Here is a 12,358-nt window from a genome sequence, read left to right on the forward strand (position 1 = left end):
TTTCACCATATTTCATGCTTATTTTTAAAAAAAATTCACATTCATCATTTGTCATGCCCATTATTTGCCAGTTTAAACTAATTTTTTTCTTAGTTTCTTGAAGGCGATCCCCATAGTTGAAAACCCCTGTGTTAAAAGACCCCGTTATCTTTATTAAAAGATAATTTGGTAAGATAATTTAGCACGTCCGCCTCACAGCCTGAAGGTTCTGGGTTCAAGCCCCGGGGTGGACACCTAAGTCCATGACTATAAGGTTGATTGGGGTCTCTAAAAATAGCCCATTGGAGTGAATGAGAGTGAGTGTTGCCCTTCGATGGACTGGTGCCCTGTCCAGGGTGTACCAGCGCCCAATGAGAGCTGGAGATTGGCACCGGCAGACCCCTGTGAGACAGGAGCAAGTGGGTTTGAAAATGGATGGATGGGTATAAATTGTAAAAACTAAATGTAGATTTCTTGTTTTTACAAAAACAATGACACTTTAATTCTCCCTTGTGCCTCACTGCAGTAACAATAAACCGCCACCAGGTGGAACCCTGCTACTGACATCACAGTTACTCTGAATAGTAAATTATAGAGTTGGGACGATACACCAAGTTCACAAATCCGATAAGATATGAAATTGATACCATATTTTGAAAAAATAATAATAAACTAAACTAAAAAACAATATCTGATTAAATCAGCATTTATTTTGCTTTGCAAAATAAATATATAATTTTAATGTGGATCATTGGAGCGTATATAGTCCTCATGTCGGAGTCTGGGGCGAAGAAAAGACGCCACCCGTTTGATTACATCGTAACATTCTTTAATAATGCGAGATGTCGGAACAGACACTGGAGTTTGTGGTCGTTGAACGCAGACAAAGTGTCAGACCCTCCATCACGTGCTCCGTGTGGTTCACAGAGGAACACTTTAATCTATTTTAATCTGAGAGGCAGACACATCTGGCAGCAGCTGCAAATGTGACAGAAATACAGACGAAAACATCAGGATCACAGTGTAGAGCCTCAGATGAACTCTGCTGCTGTTACACACACACACACACACACACACACACACACTTGTTTCACTATAAATACAGTTTAAATAGTTCAGATATGATCAGATAATTCATCTTTAGTCTGTTTTTCTTAGACACCATTTTTTTAGGATTGGGAATTACACATTTAGAAATGATTAAATTCATAATTTATAAAACGCATTTAAAAAGAAATCAAAGCGTTTCAATAAGAAAACAGTGTAAAAACTATTAAAATAAAACAACAGAGTACAAGTATAACAGGGTTAATAATGTACATCTTTCCCGCATTCTCAGAAATGTCATTTTAGTTTATTTTTTGTAGTAAATTTGTGTATTACTTACTTTATTAAACGCACAAATTGAGTCCAAAATTACAGAAAAAAATGCAAAACACAGAAATCTACCTCAAAACAAATGTACAAAAGACTAAAAACTGAAATTACAATAAATTAGCTACAAAACTCTCAAAACCACTGCAAATTCACCAAAAATAAGAGAAAAATATAGAAAACAACAACAAAAAGACTCATATTACACAAAAATACATACATTTGCTCGAAAAACCACTAAAAATGTACAAAAAATAAGGGAAAAATATCTGAATCGACAACAAAATACACTCCAGTTCAAAACCATAAAATGACATTAAAAGTACAAGATGACAAAAAAAAAACAGACAAGAAACTGAAAACTGAAATTACAATAAATTTGCTTCAAAGATACACAGAAATGTACTGCAAAAAGACTCATATTACACCAAAAAAAATGATAAAATACACCAATTGCGCCAAAAACACACAAGACCACAACAAATGTACAAAAAAATAAGAGAAAAATGTACAAAACGACAAAAAAAAATACACGTCAAAACCACAAAATGACAAAAGAATATATATATACCAAACTTGTGTTTGTCTCCTGTATTAAGCTTTATTGCTCAGATTGGTCCTTATGAATGTTGATAACGTGGCCCTCGGCTCAGACAGATGCAGTGATAGAGGTTGTCCATCTCTGCAGGTTGAAGTCAATCACACTCACTGTGTTTATTTACAGTTGACTTCAGTCATTGTTGTTGTTGTGCAGAATAACTTCACTATAATGTTCTGGTTCCAGATAACGCAGCATGAGACAGAGACGCAGCAGATCATCAGATTGCATTAGATTTTCTATCACTATAATCTGTGTAACAATTGATCTGATGAAAGAGCTGAACCTGCAGAGGGGAATAGAGGATTGGATTTTTCATCCATTTATTTATTTATGTAAGACTTTTTTTTTTTTTTTTGGAAAAATCCTCTCCACATACAGTATTACCTAATAAGTGTGTTTTATCTGTGGAATAATTCAGCCCAGCTCTTCCCAGTGTTGTTATTCAGTTAAAACCACAGTGGGAGAGAGAGGATGAAAATGAGTGAGTGAGTGATAAGAAAGGACACTTCCATGTTTAATTAAACGCTGCCATCCAGGTTCAGATTAATTAGAAGCAGAACATTAGGGTTGGAGACTGACTGTGGGATCAGACGTGCTGAATTATAATGGTTTAAGAGTTTTGTTTGGGCGCTAATAATAGCGCTAGCCCAGCACAATCAGGCCAATCACAATTAAGGTTTTTAATCCCGTGTAAAGCGTAGAAAGTTAGGCTAAGGTTAAGTTTTCCAGGTTTTCCAGGCTTTATGAGGTTTTCTTATTAACCTGCTTGTTAGTCTGAAGCACGTGTCAAACTCGGGAGTTAAGGGGAGCGAGGGCAGAGTGGAGGAAAGGAAAGGATTGCCAGTCGCTGGGGGGAGCGTGCGTGCAGCCTCTTGTGGGCGCTTCACCCGACCCCTTATAGCCTGCAGGGAGGGAGGGCGGACGGACGGATGGCCGACAGAGGCGTTGAAATATAATCCCTTCGCTTCCTTCCTGATACAGTCAGATGACGTGTGACGACCTTGAGTCAATCTGCTTCAGAAACAAAGTTCCAGGTGGCGGTGGGGGAAAGGAGGAGGAGGGGGCGGCGACTGTTGGGGGGGGGCGTCGTTCCGCTGGTGATAGACGAGACAACCTTGAGCGGCTGGCTTTGGCATCCAATGCAGTCCGTAGGAGAAAGTAACATTGACAGAGTACAACATGAATCATTGTGTAAATGACCAAACATTTCAGCTGTAGATATCTCAGCCCCTCATTATACAAAAACACTCACCATTTTTTATACAGCTGCAGTCATTTTTTAATCACATATTATGGAAAGAGCTCCTGTACTTTTTCCACAAACAATTCTATGAAATTTCCCTGAAAATGAACCCAAAAAGGAATTTAGACATAATCTGATAGAAAAACGTTAGTTGTAGCGTTTTGAGACTAAAGAGTTTAAAATGTAAAAATCCTCCTCCTCCACAAAGCCACAGCGTGCTGAGCGGCTGCTGTGTCTTTGTGTCACTCAGAGCAGGAGAAGGAAACAGTATTGATCACTTGGTCCCACTGTGTGTGCAGCACTGCTGATCAGCATGTTCACCAAAAACCTTCAGACAAAATCAACAAAACACTGAGTGTCTGACTACAACTGGATGTGTGAAAGGCTGTGGATGTGCAACACATCATTAATCCATTCATCATGGAGTTTCCTGTTCAAAAAGGACTAATTCCACAGTGTCGATCTATTCTGACCACGCTGTTAGTGCTGATCCTGTATCTCAAATAGAGCCAGACGCCTTCATTGGATCCCCCTGGTCTGAGTGGATGTTTGCCAGGGGGCCACATGTGGCCCTCAGACTAATTAAGTGCAGCAAAGTAAATGCCAACTCTAAAAAACATCCACATTTACAGCAAAATACACCAAAACAAACACAATTACACAAAAAACAACAACAATACACATAAATAACAGAAAATGTACAAAATGAAAACAAAATAATACACAAAAAGACATGAAATGTAATCTGAAATCACACAAGACGACTACGAATGTACACAAAAATAACAAAACCACTCATAACATACAAAACAGCAACAAAAATTCACATACATAAAACAAAAATCACTCCCAAAATACACTGAACTGCAACAAAAATAGCAGACAAACATATGTAATGACAACAAAAATCCACAATGACTCATAATACACAGAAAAACAGTTTCTATGGCCCTGCTGTGATAACAGCTACACTCTCTGATGTAGATGGATTTTCATTAAATGCTAAATAGACTTTAAAGGAATAAATAAAGTGATTTACTAGCATTCAAACCATATTATATTATGGGATTCTATATGGGTATATTTTCTATATTTTCTCATGTGTTGGATGTAGTACGGCTGTCATCCAACATCTTTCTGCTTCTCTCTCTGCTGTCTCCGTCTGGCCTTTAAATTGCTTTCTGGAGGCAGGGGATTTTGTCCTGGCAGATAAGGAGGAGAACAGGGAGGAACGCTCCGTCGCTGCTTGTCTATCTGTGTTTTTCTCACTGAGGGAGAGGAGGAGAGTCTGAGACAAAGCTTCAGCTCAGACCTGTGAGGCCGAGAGGCTTGGTACAACATCAGCAGCAGCGGTGTCATATAAACTGTAAGGAACATCAGTGTACAGTGCATTCTCACTCCCATTATGAGTCAGTCCTGACTGTGTCTTAGATGAACCTCCAGCACTAGTTTCTGCTGCTGTCACTACACTGAGCTGCTGGCATGGATTATTAATGTTCTCATAAAAAAAGGGACAATAAATTCGCTCCAAAAAACTCTCAAAACCACAAAAAAAATTTACCAAAAATAATAAAAGGAGAAATATAGAAAACAACATCAAAAATACCCCACTTTACTCCAAAAACACACAGGACTACTAAAAATGTGCAAAAGATAAAATAAAAATATGCACAATGACAACAAAATACACTACAGTCCAAAACCACAAAATGACAGAAAAAGTACAGAATAAACAAACAAAACAAGAAAACTTGTTTTGTTTGTAGTATAAACTTGCTCCGAAATCTCTCAAAACCACTACAAATTTGCCAAAATATTAAAAAAAACACCGCATTGCTCCCAAAACACATAAGACCACCAAAAACGTACAAAAAATTTGAGAAAAAATAGCCAAAACGACATAATACGCTACAGTCCAAAACTACAAAATAAAAGGAAAAGTACAAAATGACCCAAAAAAACACACAAAAAACTAAAAGTACATTGAATTGGCTCCAAGAACTCTCAAAAACCACTACAAATATACCAAAAATATAGAAAACAACAACAAAAATATAGAAAAATTCACTCCCAAAACACAAAATAATGGCAATAAAACAAAAACAGACGTGTTTTGGGTTGTGATGGGTCAGTCCTGATTGTGTCTTATATAAACCTCCAGCACTAGTTTCTGCTGCTGTCACTACACTGAGCTGCTGGCATGGATTATTAATGTTCTCATAAAAAAGGGACAATAAATTTGCTCCAAAAAACTCTCAAAACCACAAAAAAAAATTACCAAAAATAATAAAAGGAGAAATCTAGAAAACAACATCAAAAATACCCCACTTTACTCCAAAAACACACAGGACTACTAAAAATGTGCAAAAGATCAAATAAAAATATGCACAATGACAACAAAATACACTACAGTCCAAAACCACAAAATGACAGAAAAAGTACAGAATAAACAAACAAAACAAGAAAACTTGTTTTGTTTGTAGTATAAACTTGCTCCGAAATCTCTCAAAACCACTACAAATTTGCCAAAAATAAGAGAAAAATGTTAAAAAAAACACCGCATTGCTCATAAAACACATAAGACCACCAAAAAAGTACAAAAAATTTGAGCCAAAACGACATAATACGCTACAGTCCAAAACTACAAAATAAAAGGAAAAGTACAAAATGACCCAAAAAAACACACAAAAAACTAAAAGTACATTGAATTGGCTCCAAGAACTCTCAAAAACCACTACAAATATACCAAAAATATAGAAAACAACAACAAAAATATAGAAAAATTCACTCCCAAAACACAAAATAATGGCAATAAAACAAAAACAGACGTGTTTTGGGTTGTGATGGGTCAGTCCTGACTGTGTCTTATATAAACCTCCAGCACTAGTTTCTGCTGCTGTCACTACACTGAGCTGTTATCATGGATTATTGATGTTGGGCCTCCATAGAAGGACAGCGGAGTGGCAAAGCGTGACCGTTCCATCTGCTGAACATGCACACACACTCGTCTCTTCCATTTCCACACTCACACTGATTGCAAAAGTGTGACTACGTTTTTTTTATTTATTTTTTTTTATGTTGAAACTCCATATTTACAATCAGCAGCTTTAGTTTAAATCCATTACAAACTGTTCTCCTCCTGTTTCACACGCTGAGCTTTGATTTTACACAGTTCACACACACACACACATGTAGCTCTGCTGGTGCTCTGCATGTCCATGGATTAGCATTAATGATGTGTCCTCTGTGTTCCTGTGCTGTGTCACTCACTGAGAAGAAGGCAGGATGAGCTGCTGCTGATGTAGATTACAGAAAAGAAGACATTACAGTCATTATTGTGGTTTGGGAAAAAACTGGAAGATTTTATTGAGTTATGAAGGTAGATTTGTGTCTTTATTATTCAATAATAATAATACATTTTTAAAAAAAATCAATTAAAAAAAGCACTTTTATAAAAAATAAACCTTTTAAATAATTTAAAAAAAAAAGGTTTACTTCAATCAAAAATCAATATTTTCAATCAAAGAAAAAAAAGTGTTCAAATGCAAATTGAAAAAAAAAACCTTTTTTGATTGAATTAAACATATTATGTTATATTGACTCTGAGGAGTTATACCAACTTTAGGGGTTTGTACTGACTCCAAGGACGTTATACTGACTCCCAGGGTCAATTTTGACTCTGAGGGGTTATACTGACTTCAAAGAATATTTTTTACTCCAAGGGGTTATACTGACTCCGAGGGATAATTCTGACTCCCAGGGGTTATACAAACATTAGGCGTTTATACTGACTCCAAAGACGTTATACTGACATCTTGGGACAATTTTGACTCTGAGGGTGTTATACTGACTCTGAGGGCGTTATACTGACTCTGAGGGTGTTATACTGACTTTGAGGGTGTTATACTGACTCTGAGGGTGTTATACTGACTCTGAGGGTGTTATACTGACTTTGAGGGCGTTATACTGACTCTGAGGGTGTTATACTGACTCTGAGGGCGTTATACTGACTCTGAGGGTGTTATACTGACTTTGAGGGCGTTATACTGACTCTGAGGGTGTTATACTGACTTTGAGGGGATTATACTGACTCTGAGGGTGTTATACTGACTTTGAGGGCGTTATACTGACTCTGAGGGTGTTATACTGACTCTGAGGGCGTTATACTGACTCTGAGGGTGTTATACTGACTTTGAGGGCGTTATACTGACTCTGAGGGTGTTATACTGACTCTGAGGGTGTTATACTGACTCTGAGGGTGTTATACTGACTCTGAGGGTGTTATACTGACTTTGAGGGCATTATACTGACTCTGAGGGTGTTATACTGACTCTGAGGGTGTTATACTGACTCTGAGGGTGTTATACTGACTTTGAGGGCGTTATACTGACTCTGAGGGCATTATACAGACTTTGAGGGCATTATACTGACTCTGAGGGTGTTATACTGACTTTGAGGGCATTATACTGACTCTGAGGGTGTTATACTGACTCTGAGGGTGTTATACTGACTTTGAGGGCGTTATACTGACTTTGAGGGCATTATACTGACTCTGAGGGTGTTATACTGACTCTGAGGGTGTTATACTGACTTTGAGGGCATTATGCTGACATTATGTCAATGTGGTTTGGTTTATACAAACTCCGAGGGATCATTTTTACTCTGATGTGGTATACTGATTGTTATACTAACTCCGAGGGATAACTTTTACTCCAATGTGATATACTGATGGTTAATACTGACTCAGAGGGCTTCAGTTTATGCATTTTCTTTGTGTAATGAAGTTTTCCTAGTTAAATTTGAGGCATGAAAACACACGTACACACACTTTCTCCTCAGTGCGATCAGATTGTTGTCCCTCTCAGTCCAGGGATGCCGTGCTTTGCTACTTAGCAACAGTTTCCACGGCTACAAAGTTGGACCCTTTCTCACCCATACCTCCATTCAACAACAAGTTGCTGGCATGTCTCTCTGCTGCTGCGATGTGTCCAATCACTAAACCCTGAACATGAATCAAGCGTCTCCGTCAGGTCTTTGATGTTTATCGTTCACTAAATCCTAACGGTTCTATTCATCGTTGTCTATGGTCTGTGAGAGAATGAGAAACTGATGAATAGAACAACCTATGGCGCTCACCTCCACCTTGTGTATCCTGAGCATCAGTGTGCTCTGAGGTCACACAGCTCAGCAATAATGTCACTGAGACAAATGACTCCTCAAGAGTTCAGTCTTTCCCAGCACGTGACCATCACACACTGACACACACACACACACGATAAATCCTTTTCTGTGTGTCTGTGAGAGAAAAAAAGCATGCAATGGGGGCTACTGGGTATTTTCAGCATGAATGTAAGTGTTGAACCTACAGAGGGATCTATTTATATCACACCTAAAAATAGACGTCGTTCTCCATAGAAACATGAAATCCTTCTGAGGGGCAATTACTCTCGAGCTGCTGCTGCTACTGGTGTGTCTTTGTGTGTGTGTGTGTGTGTGTGTGTGTGTGTGTGTTATTATTCAGGCTCTTTTAAAGGTGGAGGGAAATGATGGGCTTTATTATTAAAGCTGTGAGGTTCTTTCTCGGGGAATCTCCGCTCTGCCTCTCAGCCTCCTGCAGTCGACAGGATATTCCAGGAGCTTTAATGATCAAACCCCGTCCGCCACCTTCCCCTTCCTTCACGGTGACAGGCCTGAAGCCCACAGCCACAGTGTAGAGACACATTAGTTCACTGTAGCTAGAGAGAGAAAAGGGGGGAATCCAAGCTGAAGCTGCTGTGGGAGGGAAACGTCTGTTTGGCTTTAAAAAGGTGGAATAAATAAGAGATGCTTCATTCTATTTAAAGTTGAACTCATTGGAGCAGAAGAGAAGAAAGCGTCTAAAAGCAGGATGACTTCATGTGTTCAGAGACACCAATGGAATGTTATTTTTGATTGATGGTAGCTGGGTGTTTGTTAAAGGCAGGCATGGACAACTGGGGGCCTTTAATTTGATTTTGTGAGGCCCTCAAAGTAAACTTATAAAATGAGTTCCTACAACACATAATAACAGCAAAGATATACAAAATTATGGTGGAAAAAAACCTTACAGATGACAGAGAATTCACAAAAACAAGAGCTTGCAAACCTCCGCCATAAACCTAGGGAAGCAGATTAGGACGGTTTTTGATGGAGAAAATAAATTTAGGCAAATAAAGGATAAAGTCAAAATGTCGAGATTAAAGTTGAAATTTCAAGAATAAAGTTGAAATACAATGTCAAAATTTAATTTTGAAAATAAACTCAAAATACAATATTGCTATTTTTTGCTATTATAGTCAAATCTAAGCAGTCTATGGCCAATAATATTGTCAGTTATCTGTATCAATGATTCTGATCATAGTACCATGATCATTCACAAGACATTTCTATCCCCATTAATAACCATACAGTAGGTCCAAATGTCCAATTTTTTTACAAATCACGATGAAATGCTGAATCCATGTCTGATCTTGATGAAACTCGGTGGAATAATTAGAAAAACCAACCTGACATAACTGTGTTATGGTCAAATACAAACCAACATATAAAGTTTTGAATAATCGCTGATGAGGAGAGATTATTTAAAATGACCCAGAATCAGTATATTGATCAAAATCCCCTCCAAAATGTAATGGAATCTTCCATTGTCTAAGGTCTATCTTTGTTTTAAATTTAGTCAAAATTGGTGAAGTGCTTTTGATGTAATCCTGCTAACAGACAAACATATAAACGGCGGTAAAAATATGACCTAAATACAAAAAATGCACAAAGGACAACAAAAAATATAAATGTACTCCTAAAATACATGAGATTACTACAATTATAGGAAATATTAACAGGGGGAAAAACTAAACAAGAACATGAATGACACTGAAACACAAAATGACTCCAAAAACAGACAAAGCAACCAAAACAATGCACATACACACTGCAATAACACACCAAATAAACACAAAAACAGACAAATGAGAAAAAAAACAACAGACTAAACCCTTTATTTTTCCCTGTTTAAATGCTCATATCAATCATTATTCCAAATATAGAGATGATATTCTGATATTAACCCTTGGATCATATGACAATCAAATTTTTGTGGCCCCTGATGTGATAAATGAATAATCTAATCAATAAATATATTAATTTAGCTTCAAATGGTAATAAATCTTCAATGAAAACCTTCAGATTTTGGAAGATTATACATTTGTATGTCTGAGTTTATCTGCACTGCCTGTCATTAACACAGACTGTATTCCATCTGTTTTTTCCATATTTCATGTTTGGATGCAAACACATGGCTCTGAGAAATCACAGGAAAAAACAGATATAATGACACAATAAATAAATAAAATATGTATCTGCTTGGGCACAGATGAAGCGTGTAATACAATTAAACAAACACGCTCTCCAGTGGGCTGTAAAAAATGAGGACCTAAACCCACGGGACAAATTGTTTTTCCCATAACTTGATCCCACTGACAATTGGAAAAGGTAAGATTTAGTGAGCAAGAAGTCAAAAACATTAGCTGAAACAATTAAATATACAAACATCCCCATTAGGAGAAGGTGAAGGGTATTTTATTGTCATTTTTGTAATCTTTTAATCTTGTTCTTAAGCTTAACCAAAAGCCTTTTTTATTACTAATGAGACCAAATACAAAGATGACTTTTCCTTCATTGGGCTCCATTCTTTCCTCTGATAGTCAAAGGTTTGTGTTTTCTAAGGTTTGGTACAAAGACGAGCAGGAATCTTGTAGTTTGACACAGACTGGATGCAATTCAATTTATTTTTTAATGAAAGCAATGAAAGAAATGCAAAAATAATGTAATTTAGAGGCTCCGGAAACACACATACTGTATATTCTTATCAAACCCTATATGAAGCTCAAAAACACATATTCTCATCATTCATCACGTTGTTTTATTAAGTAGTGTTAGAAAAGAATTTTTCTCCTTGATATTCCTCATCATTTGTTCCTTTCTTCTGTTGCTCCTCCTCCACCAGATGATGACCTTTGCACGGATTGTTGGTTGTACAGTGTGTGTGTTTGTGTGTGTGTGTGTTTACTGAGCATAGAACACAACTAAATGTATTCATGTCCTATATAGTACATGATTCTATACAGTAAGTGATTACAAGAGGTCTTCCATATGGCCACTGGCCTGTGTTTTCATATAAAATGATGTATAAGGATTTCCACCACATGATATTTCATAATATGGGCATCATTTCATCAAACAAGGTTTACATGAATATTATGATGGAAGTAAAAATGGAAATACTTTGAAATCTTATACAGGATTATAATATAACTAAAATAGGGCAGAAAATACATTTGGATAGATTTAAAGTAATTTTGTCACACCACATTCTATTTTGATCATTTGAATAACAGAATAAATTACAATAATATGATAAAAAAGAACATTTAAAGTAAAAAATAAAAAAAATAATTAAAGTGAGGGCATATATACTGTTACTACATATTTGGTATCTTTTTATGCATTTGAACTAGAGGTGGGACTCGATTAAAAAAATAATCTAATTAATTAGAGACTTTGTAATGAATTCATCTTGATTATCACAATTAATCGCGTAACCATATTTGACACAAGAAATGTATTGTGGTGTTTGACTGAATCGATGAAAACAACACAATTGTGTTTATTAATATCATTACTGAGTGCTAACATAACGTGTGATATGAATAAAGAAGTATGATTGCGTTGTTCACAAACCACAAACTTAAATCTAAGTAAGCTACAGTATATTCATGCTTTTATGGATTTTTTGTAAACTTTCTCAACCAAATTTGTTTTCATGTGTTAAAATAAAAAAAAAACCAGTACTGAAGATTGCAGTTGATAAGTTGGGTCAGACAATGCCATCTGTAGCTGCGCTTCTAGCCCCGCCCACATCCTCTACCACCGAGAGTGGTCGACTGTCCACTACAATCATTTATCCACTGACTTTGTTCATTTGTCACTCATGGATTTATTCATTTTGGCACTGAACCCTGTCATCTTGTCCAGTGTGGATTGGAGACACGTCTGCTCGGACGAGGACAGCGGTCCATGCTAGCTGCTACATGTTTAGCATTAAGGTGGTAGCTGAGGCTAGAGGAGCTCCGGTGTCATGGTCTGAG

This window comes from Gouania willdenowi, chromosome 9 (assembly GCF_900634775.1).
Source record: "Gouania willdenowi chromosome 9, fGouWil2.1, whole genome shotgun sequence".
Taxonomy (NCBI): Eukaryota; Metazoa; Chordata; class Actinopteri; order Blenniiformes; family Gobiesocidae; genus Gouania; species Gouania willdenowi.